The sequence below is a fragment of the Chinchilla lanigera genome, unplaced genomic scaffold, assembly GCF_000276665.1.
Source record: "Chinchilla lanigera isolate Chin_1 unplaced genomic scaffold, ChiLan1.0 scaffold00016, whole genome shotgun sequence".
Classification (NCBI taxonomy): domain Eukaryota; kingdom Metazoa; phylum Chordata; class Mammalia; order Rodentia; family Chinchillidae; genus Chinchilla; species Chinchilla lanigera.
In genome coordinates this window covers 30,686,129-30,698,468 of record NW_004955417.1, presented here as the reverse complement: position 1 = coordinate 30,698,468, position 12,340 = coordinate 30,686,129, and the positions used below count along the sequence as shown (strand labels likewise).

The 12,340-nt window shown below is 55.8% G+C and overlaps 1 protein-coding gene across 1 annotated transcript in view; it reads left to right on the top strand.

Annotated features, from left to right (window-relative positions):
- Rspo2 (R-spondin 2) overlaps positions 1-12,340 on the top strand; it is a 60,944-nt gene that overhangs the window by 6,029 nt on the left and 42,575 nt on the right. The window lies entirely within an intron of this gene.

Sequence of the window (12,340 nt, the reverse complement as noted above, 5' to 3'; positions counted from 1 at the left end):
CTTTCTTTGGAGGAGACTTGTGTGTGAAATGTTGGTGGGGGTTGAGGTCTTGGTGTAGTGTGACACCGGTGAGACCTGCACCTGGGAGGAGCGGGTGAGTGGCCCTGGCTGGCCCCCAGCGCGTACACAGATGGACACTGCAGCTGCTGTCCCCTGACGCTGGGCTAGGTAATGTGCACTTGTCCTTTCTGTCTCTTTGCAGTCATTCGTAAACTCATTTCCATAAAAGCTTTTTCTAAAATTGTTATACACATTCTTGATAGAAAGCTTGGAAGGTATATATGTAAACTTTAATAGAAAACAAATGCAAACTCTACACAGCACACCTCCACAGCAACACATGCTAACATGTTGGCTTCTGTTCTTGACATCTCATTTCTAGGACATTAATGTCTTTCCTGTCTTACAAGTGTTGTGTTTTGTCTCTCATTGTAACGCAGTGAATTAGGAACATTTTTTTCATGCTGTCGGCTGTAATTCCGGGAGTTCTCCTGAGAGGGAAGACCGTACGTGTTGGCTGATCACCTGTCAAAAACTCGCTTTTCGCTTTGTGCAACTATATGCAGTTCTTTGGGAAGTAGCCGTGCGTGTGAACGCTTGCTCTTTCCGTGCACACACATTGTTACACATTTCTCCGATTTATTTTTAGAAGATGAACTTTTACACATAAAATATACTTTGCAGACTTCCGGGAGGTCTTGTTGGAGGTGCAGTCTGCTCCTCCACCCTTTTTCCTGAGCAGCAGTGTGGACGTGTGAAGATGCGTTTTCCGCTTCCGCGTGCTTCTCTCTGGTACAAATGCAGTTGGACGCTCGTTTCTTACATGAGTATTCACATTCTAGGTTGCTTAGCAGAGGCTCTTCCTGTTTTCCTTTGTGAAAACTGTCTTGTTATTCATCATTCAAAACACCTCTAGATGAGCTGTAGCACAGACTTCCAAGTTTACTGAGGGGGAATTTAGGGGTCGGCCGCTCTCCTACCAAGCGGAGGAACAGGGCCCTGCCTGGCCACAGCCTTGCTCCTGCTTTTCCTGTCAGCACAGCTGCCGCCCGGCCTTGTCCCAGGAGGTATCACCGCAACAGCACTGCACACAGGGCAGGAGTGGAAGCAGTCCGCTGTCCACACAGCGGGACACCACGCGAGTCCAGCGTCTCACAGGGGGCCTTGCAGATGTGGAGAGCAGGAGGCAGGCGCAGCCTGGTCTCAGTAAGTCATGTTGGGTGGGAGAAGCTGCAGGAGCAGGCACAGTGGCAGGAGCTTCAGCACCGGGCGAAGCTAGCTCAGTGCTGGGTGCAAGACTGTGGCTCTTCCCGCGAGCTGGCTCCAGCCCAGAGCCTGGAGATGCGGTGGTCCTCGTTTCCGCCGTGGCGGAAGCCTCAGATGGCATTGTTCTGCCACTTGGGGAACAGTGCGGTGTCTGGAGACTTTCTCAGTTATGGGGGGCTGTGGACATGGAGGAGCACCCAGCAGGGTCCAGGAGAGAGCCCTGGCAGCACGGAGTCTTGCAGCGGACCAAGCAGCTCAGCCGGGGGCAGCCGGGTCGGCCCAGTGACTGACCTGGTCCTGAGTGTGGCTGGTAGTGCAGCTTCTGCCCTGTTTCCCTCTCTGACTTTTGTGCTTTTGCTCATTGAGGTTTTAAACGTGCGAACGAGCAGGTTATATATTTCTGTTTCCTGGGCGGAGCCACCTAAACCAGGTAAATCCTTCCTAATCGGGAGGGATCACAGCAGTGGCGGCTGGCAGTTTTGAAGCTGTGGGGTGTCGAGGTCTCAGCAGGTGTCAGCACTGAGGCAGAGGGAGGGGAAGAGGTGCACAGCCAGAGCCCTGCCCACTGCTGAATGAAATACGGCAACGGGATTTGATTTTGTACACAGCCGCAGCCCGCAGTGAGACTGGCTGGACGGCGGGGGCCAGAGCAAGCCAGATCTTTGAGGATGCGCTCGAGCAGTTTAAACTGCTCGCTGAAAGGTGCTGGTGGAGGCAGTGCCGCAGTTAGGGTGTAGAAGCGCTTTATGAAGGGTGAGTTGGAGGAGCCAAGATGAAGGCACCGAGATCAGTCACACCGAGGAAAAGCGAGAGCAGCTCTTTCTGGGCAGAGTCCGGCTCATGCCTGAGCTGCGGCCTCCCCCTCCGCACTTCCCCTCCTCCCTCTCCTCGCCCTCAGCTCCCCTCTGCTCCCTGTGTCTTCCCTTCTCAGCCCTGGTCAGTTTGCTAGCGGGCTCCGTGCTTTACTCCGTTTTGTTTCTCTCTGAGTGGCAGCAGGATTTCGAGCTGTCACGCCTGCTGTGGAGTCGCTGGTCCTGAACAAGAAGGGAAGGTCGAGGGAGTGGGTGGGGTGATGGAGGGAATCTCTGGGCTTGGGAATGGGGAGCAGTGGGTGGAAGCCAAGGCTACAGGGAGACACACGGATGGTGTGGGCTGCAGATCCAGGGGTGGAAATCAGCAGGGCGTAGGACCCGCGAAGCACATGCCTCCTGGCATGGACAGGGACCGGGACACGCTGGGCCCAGGCAGGACGCACTGCCAAGGAAGACGTCCCAGGGCCCGGGACCTCAGGGAGGTCTGAGCCACTGGCACAAGGAAGTGGATATGGGTGGAGGGATCAGAGAGCTCAGAGGTGGAGCCTGGAGAATACTGACTTCCCCCGCTGCCGGGAAGGAGGATCGCAGGGGAGCGAGAGCAAGCCACTGGGAAAGCAAGGACGATGGGAGCTCGGCACCAGCAGCCAGGAGGTGCTGTTCTGGGGATCGCTCCGGAACAAGCCTCGATGGAGCTGCACGGAACCTTTACTGCCGTGAGAAGACAAAGCAGAGAGGCTGGGCGGCTGGCGCAGGGAGGACTCCTGGGCCAGGCACGCAGCGCCTCTGGGCAGACAGAGTTTCAGAGTCTGCCCTAGGGTGCTCGCTTGTGAGTCTAGAAGGGCTCCATGTGGCTCAACTGCACTTTTCTCCCCGGCTGAGCACTAGCAAGGCCGGGCAGCTACTCCCCGGAGGGTTCTCACCAGAGCACATCAGGGAGGCCACGCTCCCCTCCTTGTGGCTTGTGATTAAGGACACAGGAGCAAAAGCGAAAAGTTAGAGCTTCACTGCGGGTGGAGTAAGTGGGTGTCCAGATCCGAGGAAATATAATCTAAAGCAATTTGCTTGTAGGAACATCACACTATGGTGTTAAAACACGCAAAGTAGACTTTCTTCCGAAGTGATGGAAATTCACTGTGCCGTGTGTTTGTGGGTCCTTCTGCCCGCAGATCAATCACAGCCGCCCTCGGGGCACCGTGCTGGCACCGGGCAGACAGCTCTGAGTCTTCTCATGGGAGAATGAGCCCGTGGTTGGTGCCACGGAAGAGAGGAGTTGTGGGTGTCCAGGCTGGGTGTGCTGGGTGTGCTTACCACAGCACGAGTGGGTGTGGGTGTGGGTGTGAGGTGCTTACCACGGCACGTGTGGGTGCGGGTGTGGGTGTGAGTGTGAGGCAGGTGCGGGTAGACACACATCGAGAGGGTCTGGGGTTTGAAGTCCAGCTGTGAGCTTCATTCGGGGTGTAAAGGGAGCCCTGGTCCATCTGGAAAGGTGTTTTTACTTGACCTATAGAGGTTGTCTCTGTGTGCCGTGCTGTGAGGTGTTTCAGGCCCACACACACTGTACCATGTGTGAATCGGTGAGCACGTCCACACAGACCCTTTGCTGTGGCAAAAACATGCAGAACCTCTGGCTCTTCTGAAGAGCACTGTAGTTATCATTTGTCTTGGTTGATTTTCTGTCATTGCTGAGACAAAATACCTGGTGCCCAAAGTCAAGAAGGGAAGGTTTATTTAGCTCACAGTTTGTGGAGGTTTTGGTCTGTAATCAGCTGGCTCCAGGGCAGGGTAGCACTTGGCAGAGGGCAACAGCTCATGGTGGTGGAAGACAGCAAAAGCAGCAAGAGCAAAAGTGGGGAGCAAGCCTCTTCTCCTGGCTTATATGGTGGGCAGGCTGCCCGCCCCCACCGTCTCCGTGCCCTCCTCTTGCACAGGGTGAGGAGGTTTACAAAGTGACGCCCCTGGCCCCCCACTGAGTCTTAGCTAAACTTCTAGATTTCTCAAGTGGACACAGTGTATCAACCATTACACTCCACCCCTTGTCAACCTGGCAACCAGACACATTTCTTTAAACCAGTTTCCAGATACAAGACACGCTTACTTTCAACATTTCACACCTTGAACACGGCAACACAGGTCTGACCCTCCTTGAGAACCAGTGTTACTAAGTCTGTCAACACCACATTACACGACAGCCATGATGATGTTGAGGCGGGGGGCTGGGGGGTGACAGGAAAGGTTTATGCTTCTGACAGCGTGGCCGGCCGAGTGTCCCCATGGAGACAGCTGGTGTCCGGACCCTCAGGCATCTGTCCTGGCAGCCGGGTCGGGGACAGACAGCACGTGCTCACGCATGCGTCACAGTCAGCGTGCTGGCAGGGTGGCATCTGCTGCTGCCAGCTGTGGCCGGTTTTGCTTCGACTGCGTCACACCCCGCAGCGCCCTCCGAGGGTGCACGCTCTCCTCTGGCTGGAAGGCAGCACCGATCAGGTGAGCACAGAGGAGCTAGGAGACACCTCCCCTCAAGGAAAGCCTGTGCCCGTGCACACCTGAGGCTGAGGCAGGAGGATCCCGAGAGTTTGGGGCCAGCCGGGGCTGCACAGTGAGACCTTGTCTCAGAAAACCAAGCGAGCAAACAAAACAGGAAAACCTGACCACGTGGCGTTCAATGCTCTTTACGAAAGGCTTTACTTAGTTTTTGGCTTTAAAAGGGCACTAGTGGGCAGATGGTGAAGGAGAAAGGCCGCCTGACCTGCTGCTGGCTGGAGGCCCATGGCTCGGGTTCTGCAGCCTTGTGGTTTTCTCGGAGCAGCTAGCTTCAGCAGAGGACCAGGTCGGCCCCGTCCACGCCCAGCTCGCCCTGCTCTACTTCCTTCATGCCAGGGCACCTGCTCAGTGTCTCAGCTTTTAGGGTGCTGTCGCTGACGGCTTCCTTCCCCAACAGTGCAGGAGGGCGAGGCAGAGGCTGGCACGGCAGGCACAGAGTCCTGGGAAGCCTGGTGACCTGGGCCCCCCGAGACCACATCCACCCCTCCTGCCCCGCCTCATTCCCCCGTCTTCCTCTCTCTTTTTCTTTTTTTGTAGCACTGGGGACTGTCTCAGTCCTTTTTCTTTCTGAAACAGGGTCCCGCTGAGCTGCTCTGTTGCCCTGACTGGGCTCAAACTTACAATCTTCCTGCCTCAGCCTCCCAGAGTGCTGGGATTCCAGGCCTGCCCCACCACACCTGGCCGAGACCGTATCTACTTTTCTCATCACGTTAGATGGGCAGGTTTGCCAAGGGCACCTTCTCAGAGTGATCAGTCCAGACCATAGGACCAGGCACGCGTGTCCGTTATGCCAGTTTTGGCCCCAGCGCATGTTTTATAAAATTGTTTTCTTCTTTCTTCACAAACATCTCCTCCACTCACAAGTCTGTGCCTCAAAAGCAAGAAATTAGGAGGTTGTTAGGATAGGGCGGGTGTCGACCTGCTGGTGACTAATCACAAGTGCCTGGGGAGCCATCAGAGGCAGACACGAAATCGCCCCTGTGGGAGGACTCAGCCCAGCACTCTCAGCCCCTGTTGCCCTCGGGGTGTGTGTGTGTGTATGCGAGACCCATTCTGTGCCCCAAGCCACAGACACCCTGAGCTTCCCGTCCTCTCCAAGGTGCGTGGATTTCAGCCACTGTCCAGATTCCAGGTAGGAAATGATGACCCAGGGCGGGACCTGGCTGCTGTCCTTCCTGCAGGGCCCTTTGCTAAGAGCAACTTATAGATTTTTAAGTGTTTGAGGGGAAGATTGAGAGCAAGAACAGTATTTGACGGCCCGTGAGGGTGGAGTAACGCAGCCATTGTGCACCAGGAGGCGGTTGTGTCTGCCGTGTCCGGGCTGCTCTGTGCCGAGGAGCCAGCGATGCCGGCCAGGTCGTGGGCGCCGCGGAGCCCAGCACCCTGACCGCCTGACCAGTCACGGAGGGGAAGCCGGCTGGCCCTGCACCCTGCTGCGACGGTGACAGGGTCCTCTGTCCCTCTGAGGGAGCTGAGCAGATGCAGGACCCGGCCGAGTGTGCACAGGCCTTGCCCTGCCTTTGCTGACACCGGGAAAATCCAACTGCAGCTCGGGTCTGAAGATTACCAAGCTGTCCCGGCTTCACCTTGGTGTGAGTGGGCAACAAGTTACCGAAAAGGAAAAGCGCAAGGAGTAGCCGAGAGGAGAGGGCTGCTCCTGGAGGAATTTAAAATCTGACCTATTAAACAGGCTTACAATTTTCAGAACTTTCTTCCTTACTCTTAATTTTATTTTGGAGTCATTGTCCTCCTCCCATCCTTATTAAATGGAAAATGAATTCCCTTTAAAACACTTGGTACAGTACTCCTGGCAGATGTGTCCCAGCTTTAATTTCTTTTCCTGTGAGAATGACTTCAAATGTGCATCATTTGAATTAGGAGAAATGAAGCCAGTGTCATTATAGCTCCTTGTTATTTGACCACAGAATTGCACACGTGCCTCTGCATTACCTCCCCCTCTTCCCCTCCCCCTCACCTGGCGTGGGTGGGCGAGGTGGAATATTTGAACATTCAGACAGGGCAGCAATGCCACCAGTGGCTTAGCTCACACGTTTGAGTTTTGGGACTTTGGAAATGAACGGTTGCTTCAAGACTTAAAGCTGAAATAAATTGGGAGGAGAATAATTACTTTCGGGGTGGAATCCCGAGTCCTGCCTCGCTGCACTGGAGAATTCAGCCCTCTCTCCCTCCCTGGGACTTGGCGCCCCCTCTAGCTGAGGCTGAGGGTGCAGCACACACGGCTGATACGGCTCTGACCCCAGCCGGCCTCCTCACTGGCCGAGCGTGTTAGCGTTTCCCGCGCTGGGGCAGACGCCTCCTGTGAGGTGCTCAGGCACGAGCACGACGGTTTGCCCACTGCGTGACTGAAGCCAGGGAGCCCGAGCCTTCCACAGCGAGGTCTGGAGAGTGCCCTTCGCTGGTGGTGTTTCTGCAACTCTGCGTGTGTTTCTGTAAATTACCACAGGTCCAGTGTGGGAGACAGCGCTGTAACGTAAGTAGTTACGTCGCGCCCTTCTCTGGGTGGTGCGTGCATCTTTATGTAATTTATTACAGTCACGTATGAGTGACATTACAGTGGACAGTGACCAGTGTGTTACCCAGAAGTTGATGCTCCGTAGTTTCCCGTGTGGAAAGGTCCTCGGGCTGCCCTCCCTGCCCGTCTTGCTTTGCCCTTCTTTGATCCCGGTTGGCGTCAGTTTCTGCTGACGCCAGCACAGTTCCCTGCTCACTGGTTCCCCGCAGTCCTTGCGCCGGATCTATGGTTATTGAGCCCCTTAAGGCCCATGAGGCCAGGGCTGAGGCTGAGGCAGAGCGTTCTCCTGACCTCCCTGTGGTGCCCTCGCAACCCTGCCTGCGCCGCTCGAGGTGTCTGAGAGGCGTCTGGACTCCAGCGGCTGTCTGCCGTGGGCGCTGAGCCTCTGGCTGGCTGGCTGTGTCCTTTGGCTGGAGTATCACGAGGCTCGCAGTGCTCTCTGCAGCCAGACGCAGGGTTAGGAAGGCAGCTTCAACCACTGGGCGATGGTTTGATCAGTCCGTTCCAGGGGATGAGTGCAGTGTGCTAGAAATGCGTAATTTTGGTAGCAGGAGGCTTAAAAACTTGGGGTACCCATAAGCCGTTATAATTCCCAGAAGGGAGGTCACCCAGGAGCAGCTGAAGTTGTCAGAGGAGTCCAGAGAGATTTGAATGGTTTTCTGAAGCTGCACACACTGCACAGCCCAGGGCTCTCTGTGGGGAAATTGCTGAGTTAACGTGCTGTTGCCCTGAGCGAGCTGTGCCTTGCGTTTGGGTTAGATTTTAGCATCACTGAGAGCTTGCTTCCAGGGCTCCGGCAGCAGGGGCCTGTGTGTACGTCTGGGCGGCAGGGTCCTCGAGCCTGAGGGCCTGCGGGAGAGGCCGGGCTGACAGGAGCAGACCCCGCGTGTCCACGAGGCACCGAGAGCACCGAGACTGGGACGCATCCTGCCTGCTCCTCGACCCCCTCCCTCCCCGGCAGTGACCCAGATGCACGGAATTGCATTTTCACAGGCGGGGGCAGCATGGCTGGGGTTTTCTTTGCTCTTGACCAAAGAGCTTGACGTTCCTGGTTGTGCAGTTGATGATCTGAGATCGAGTTAGGGGAGCTTCTCATCTCCATCCTGGGTAGAGGGAGGCAGAGGTGCTCTGCGGGCGCCCTCCCAGCCTCACGGTCCCAGCACCCTGGACCCCACGCTCCTGCTTCCCAGACCGCTGGCCCCAGCCCGGTGGACACTGCTGGAGCAGCACACGTCGCCTGTGTCTTCTCAGACCCCCGTCCACGGACAAGGCCTGGGTGCCGCCTGGCCAGCCTGTCCCAGCGCCGGGCCCCTTGCTGCCAGCCCCCCGGTCAGACCAGCCATCCCCTGCCCACACCCCGTAAGGCTCCCTGGTGAAGACAGAGCCACAGCAGGCACGGCACACCCGATCCCCCCGCAGCCTCAGAGCCTGGGAGCCCGGCCCAGCCACCGCCTCTGCCGCTTCACGGCCCTGGGCCTCCTCTCTGTTGCCCACGAGCTCCCCCCGCCCCAGTTCTCTCCGCCCCAAAAGTGCCCCACCAACACCAGCCTCCACAGAGCGACCACCTGCGGCACCGTGGCGACCTCCCGTCCGGTATTTTCAGGGTTTGATGTTGCTTCTTGCAGCGAGCTGCGGTTCTGTATGGCACGGCCGCTTCCTCAGTCCAGGAGAGTGCGCGGGGCACAAGCAGACATGCATGTGGCACAGGTTCTGCTGGAGAAGCGGAGGAGGTCTGATGGTGACAGAGGTCTGTGCCCTTCCCGTGCCATGGTGCTTACGCTTGGGCAGTGTGGGACCGTGCGACTGGACGGCAGTGTGTGGGGCCTCACTGGCCTCGTGGGTGGACAGCTCTGGACCGGTTCTGCGTCCTGGCCAGGGTGAGCCCCTCCCACCAGGTGACAGCCGCATCGCCTGCACTGGCCACAGCCTCACCCAGACGCTGGTTTCCCTGACCCCTGGCCTGAGGTCTGCGCTGCTGAGCTCTGTGCCCGGGAGCTGTTGCTGTCACCTCCTGCTCCTGAGCAGGGACCCAAAGCCCGTGTCGTCGTAAGAGGCCGATGTCTGGAGAATCTCGGTGTGCCTGTGTTTCCGTGCAGAACGAGGTTTCCTAAGGGTTCGTCATCTGTTGTGTGACCCCAGTGGGGTTTTAATGGGGTTAACTCATTTGATGTGTAAGACTTAGAGATTTTCCTCAAGTTAGGTGGGACATTGTTATTGCACTGGCAGGCCTGGTACAGGAAGCAAAAGCATTCCCATAGTTTCCCTTGAAACTCTGTTCCCATTTAAAGTTTTATTTATAATGGTCGTGTTTTAGTTTTATATAAAAAGAGTTAATGAAGGTGATATGAATGCTAATTCAATTAAGGAGGGGTGGCACACGCCTCTGATCTCAGCACTCAGGAGGCTAGGGCGGGAGGATTGCCACATGTGCCAAGGTTAAGGCCAGCCTGGGCAATTTAGTGAGTTCAAGACCAGCCAGCACTTTGCAGGGAGACCTTGTTGAAAAACCAAACACACAAACTTGAGGAGAAAAGTTGCAGTGGCTTTGGGAGGCAGCTGCAGGTAGGAGAGGCAGTGCTGGGCCATGGGACCCCCACCCAGTGCCGAAGCAGGGCGGGCTGTGGTGGCCTGGAGCCCACAGGCCCGGGCCGCAGGCCGTGGAGGCCGGTGGGCCGAGGCAGGCTGCATGGGGCAGCTGGGGTTGCCACTTGGTGCAGGGCAATGGAGACCACCTGGCTGGCGGGGGTGGGAGGCCAGGACTCAAGTAAGAACCGCTCGCTGCACACGGGGTCTCCATCCTCTCCTTCAGCTGGGGTGGGGGGAGAGCTCCCGAGCCTGGGGAGCGAGCGGACGGCTGAGGGGCCGCAGGCCTGAGGTCCACGCTGCTGGGTGGGGTGTGAGCCCCGTGCCCAGACCGATGGAGGGTGGCCGGCTGGTGTGCCTCTCTCTCTGGCTCCTGCCTGTGGATTGGAAGGGTGTGTTTCACAGTGGGAGCCCGGCGGCTTGTGTGAGCTTGCGTAGGTTGCACATGTACCTTTTCTGTTAGGCTTTCCTTATGTAAATATATCACAATTAGGACAGAGTCATAGGAAGCAGAAACATAACATTTTTAACATTTCAAAATTCTCCCTCCCGTCCCAGATCACCTAAGTGGCTTCACACACACGCAGGTGTGCACATGTGGCTCAGTCTGTTGTGCTGTGTCTGTCACACAGCCTGGCTTTTAGCTTGTCACTGGCTTCTCGAGCCTCTGGGCTCCTTGCCTGCAGCCCCCGCCCCCGTTAACGGCTGTGGTGTGCCAGCATCTGAACGCACACACTGTACTTCCCTTGACTTTGGTGACAAAAGATTAGGATTCTCGCCTGAGAGGTCCTGGGGACTAGCGGGGGGTGGGTTATTCCGGAAATCGCAATGGGAGTGGCATTGGAGCAGGGAAGACAGGGACGGAGCAGAAAGTGCCGGGAAAGATCGCAAGGACTCGTCTCAGGAGGCCCAAACGCTGAGGCTGTGACTCTGTGGCCAGAAAGCTCAGTGGTGCAGGCCCGTTGGAAAGCGAGGTCAGACCTTGCCAGTAAGACTTGATTTACGAGGTGTGAGGTGAGGGTCCTCTTTTTTAATGTAAATGCTTTGTTCCTTCACCCATTCGTCGTGCCTTAGCCTTTGGTAAGTTCGTGGGAGATAATTCTGTAATGCTTGCTTTAAAAATAGAGCAAGAGGGCCGGGAATGTAGCTCAGGGACACAGCGCCTGCCTGGCAAGTGTGTGGTCATGAGTTCGATTCCCGGTACCAGAGCAAGACAACCAACAGTTCGTGCCCTTCATGCTCACGTGCTCAACCATGAGCAAGACCCCGGCCCCTGTCCGCGTGCGGGTGCGGTGGCCCGGCTGTGCTCACACTGGGTCCTCCCCACAGAGCCCGACCCTCCAGTGGTCACGTCCTGACGGTAGATGGGGAGCATCTCAGCAGCTGAGCCAGAGCTGCGTGCTGGCCTTGTGACACGTGATCCTGCTCAGAGTGAAACCCGGAGCGGAGAGTCATCGCCTTCTTTTTATAGGCCTAGAAACTATGGATAAAATGTAATCTGCTTCAGTGAATTTTTTTAAGGCTTGACTTCTCTCTGGCATTTTCTCAATTTTCAAAATTTGATAAAATAGTAATACTGAATGGTAATTTCATATTTTGGTTACATTTTCTACCCCATTATCTCTTTGATTGGAGGAACTTTAGGTTTCAAAGATTTTCAGAATTCTTAGAGCACCAAATGTAGTGCTTGAGGTTTGTTGAGTGAATAAATGTGAGTTTCCATAGCACATTACTTCTGTGCACTGCCATTGCTATCTCACATGAGCAGCGTGTGCCGTGACCTGCGGACGCCCGACCCCGAGTTACCCACTCTCCAGCAGCCCCTCCCGCTCTCTTTGGGGCCCATTCATTGTCCACCTGTGAGCGGACTCCATTGAGAATAAAAGCCTATTAATTGCTGCTTCTTAAAATGCTTTGTTAGAATGGGAATGTGTGTGGGTTTTTGAAAAACTATGTGTGTTTCACTATTGTTTTTATCTGTGGACTGCTTGTTAGGAGTCAGCTTGTATATTCATGAAGTATTACAAGTCCTTCCAACAATTTTGCTAACTTGATGATATCCTCTCTCTCTCTCTCTCTCTTTCTCTCTCTCTCTCTTTCTCGTAGTACTGGCAGTCGAACCCAGGATCTTTGCACTGACCTAATTCCAAGCCTTCCTATTATTTTTATTTTGAGATAGAACCTTGCTAAATTGCTAATTTTTGCCTGTGGTGGGCTGGAGCTCACACCCCCGTGCCTCAGTCTCCTGGAGTTCTGCTGTTACAGGTGTGCACCACCGTGCACTGTGACAGCTGTTTTACATGGCAGGACATGGAGCATGAGGAAGGCATGTAGCTATCTACAGCCACAGAGCTGGAATTCAAGTCAGATCTGACCTCACAGCAATTGTGCCTGACACATGGTCCTAGCAGCGCAGTCAGTGAGTTGTAGAGAAGACGGGTTAGGAGAGTGGTTTGCAGGGAGCACGCCTGGTGCTGGGGCTTAGTCCTTTGTGCCAGGGCCTCACTTGCGAGTGGGGACTCTGCCCGCCTTGGGGGTCTGCAGTGCACAAAGGCAGGGGGCTTGTGTGTCTCCAGCAAGATTACCCCCGTGTCAGGTCGCC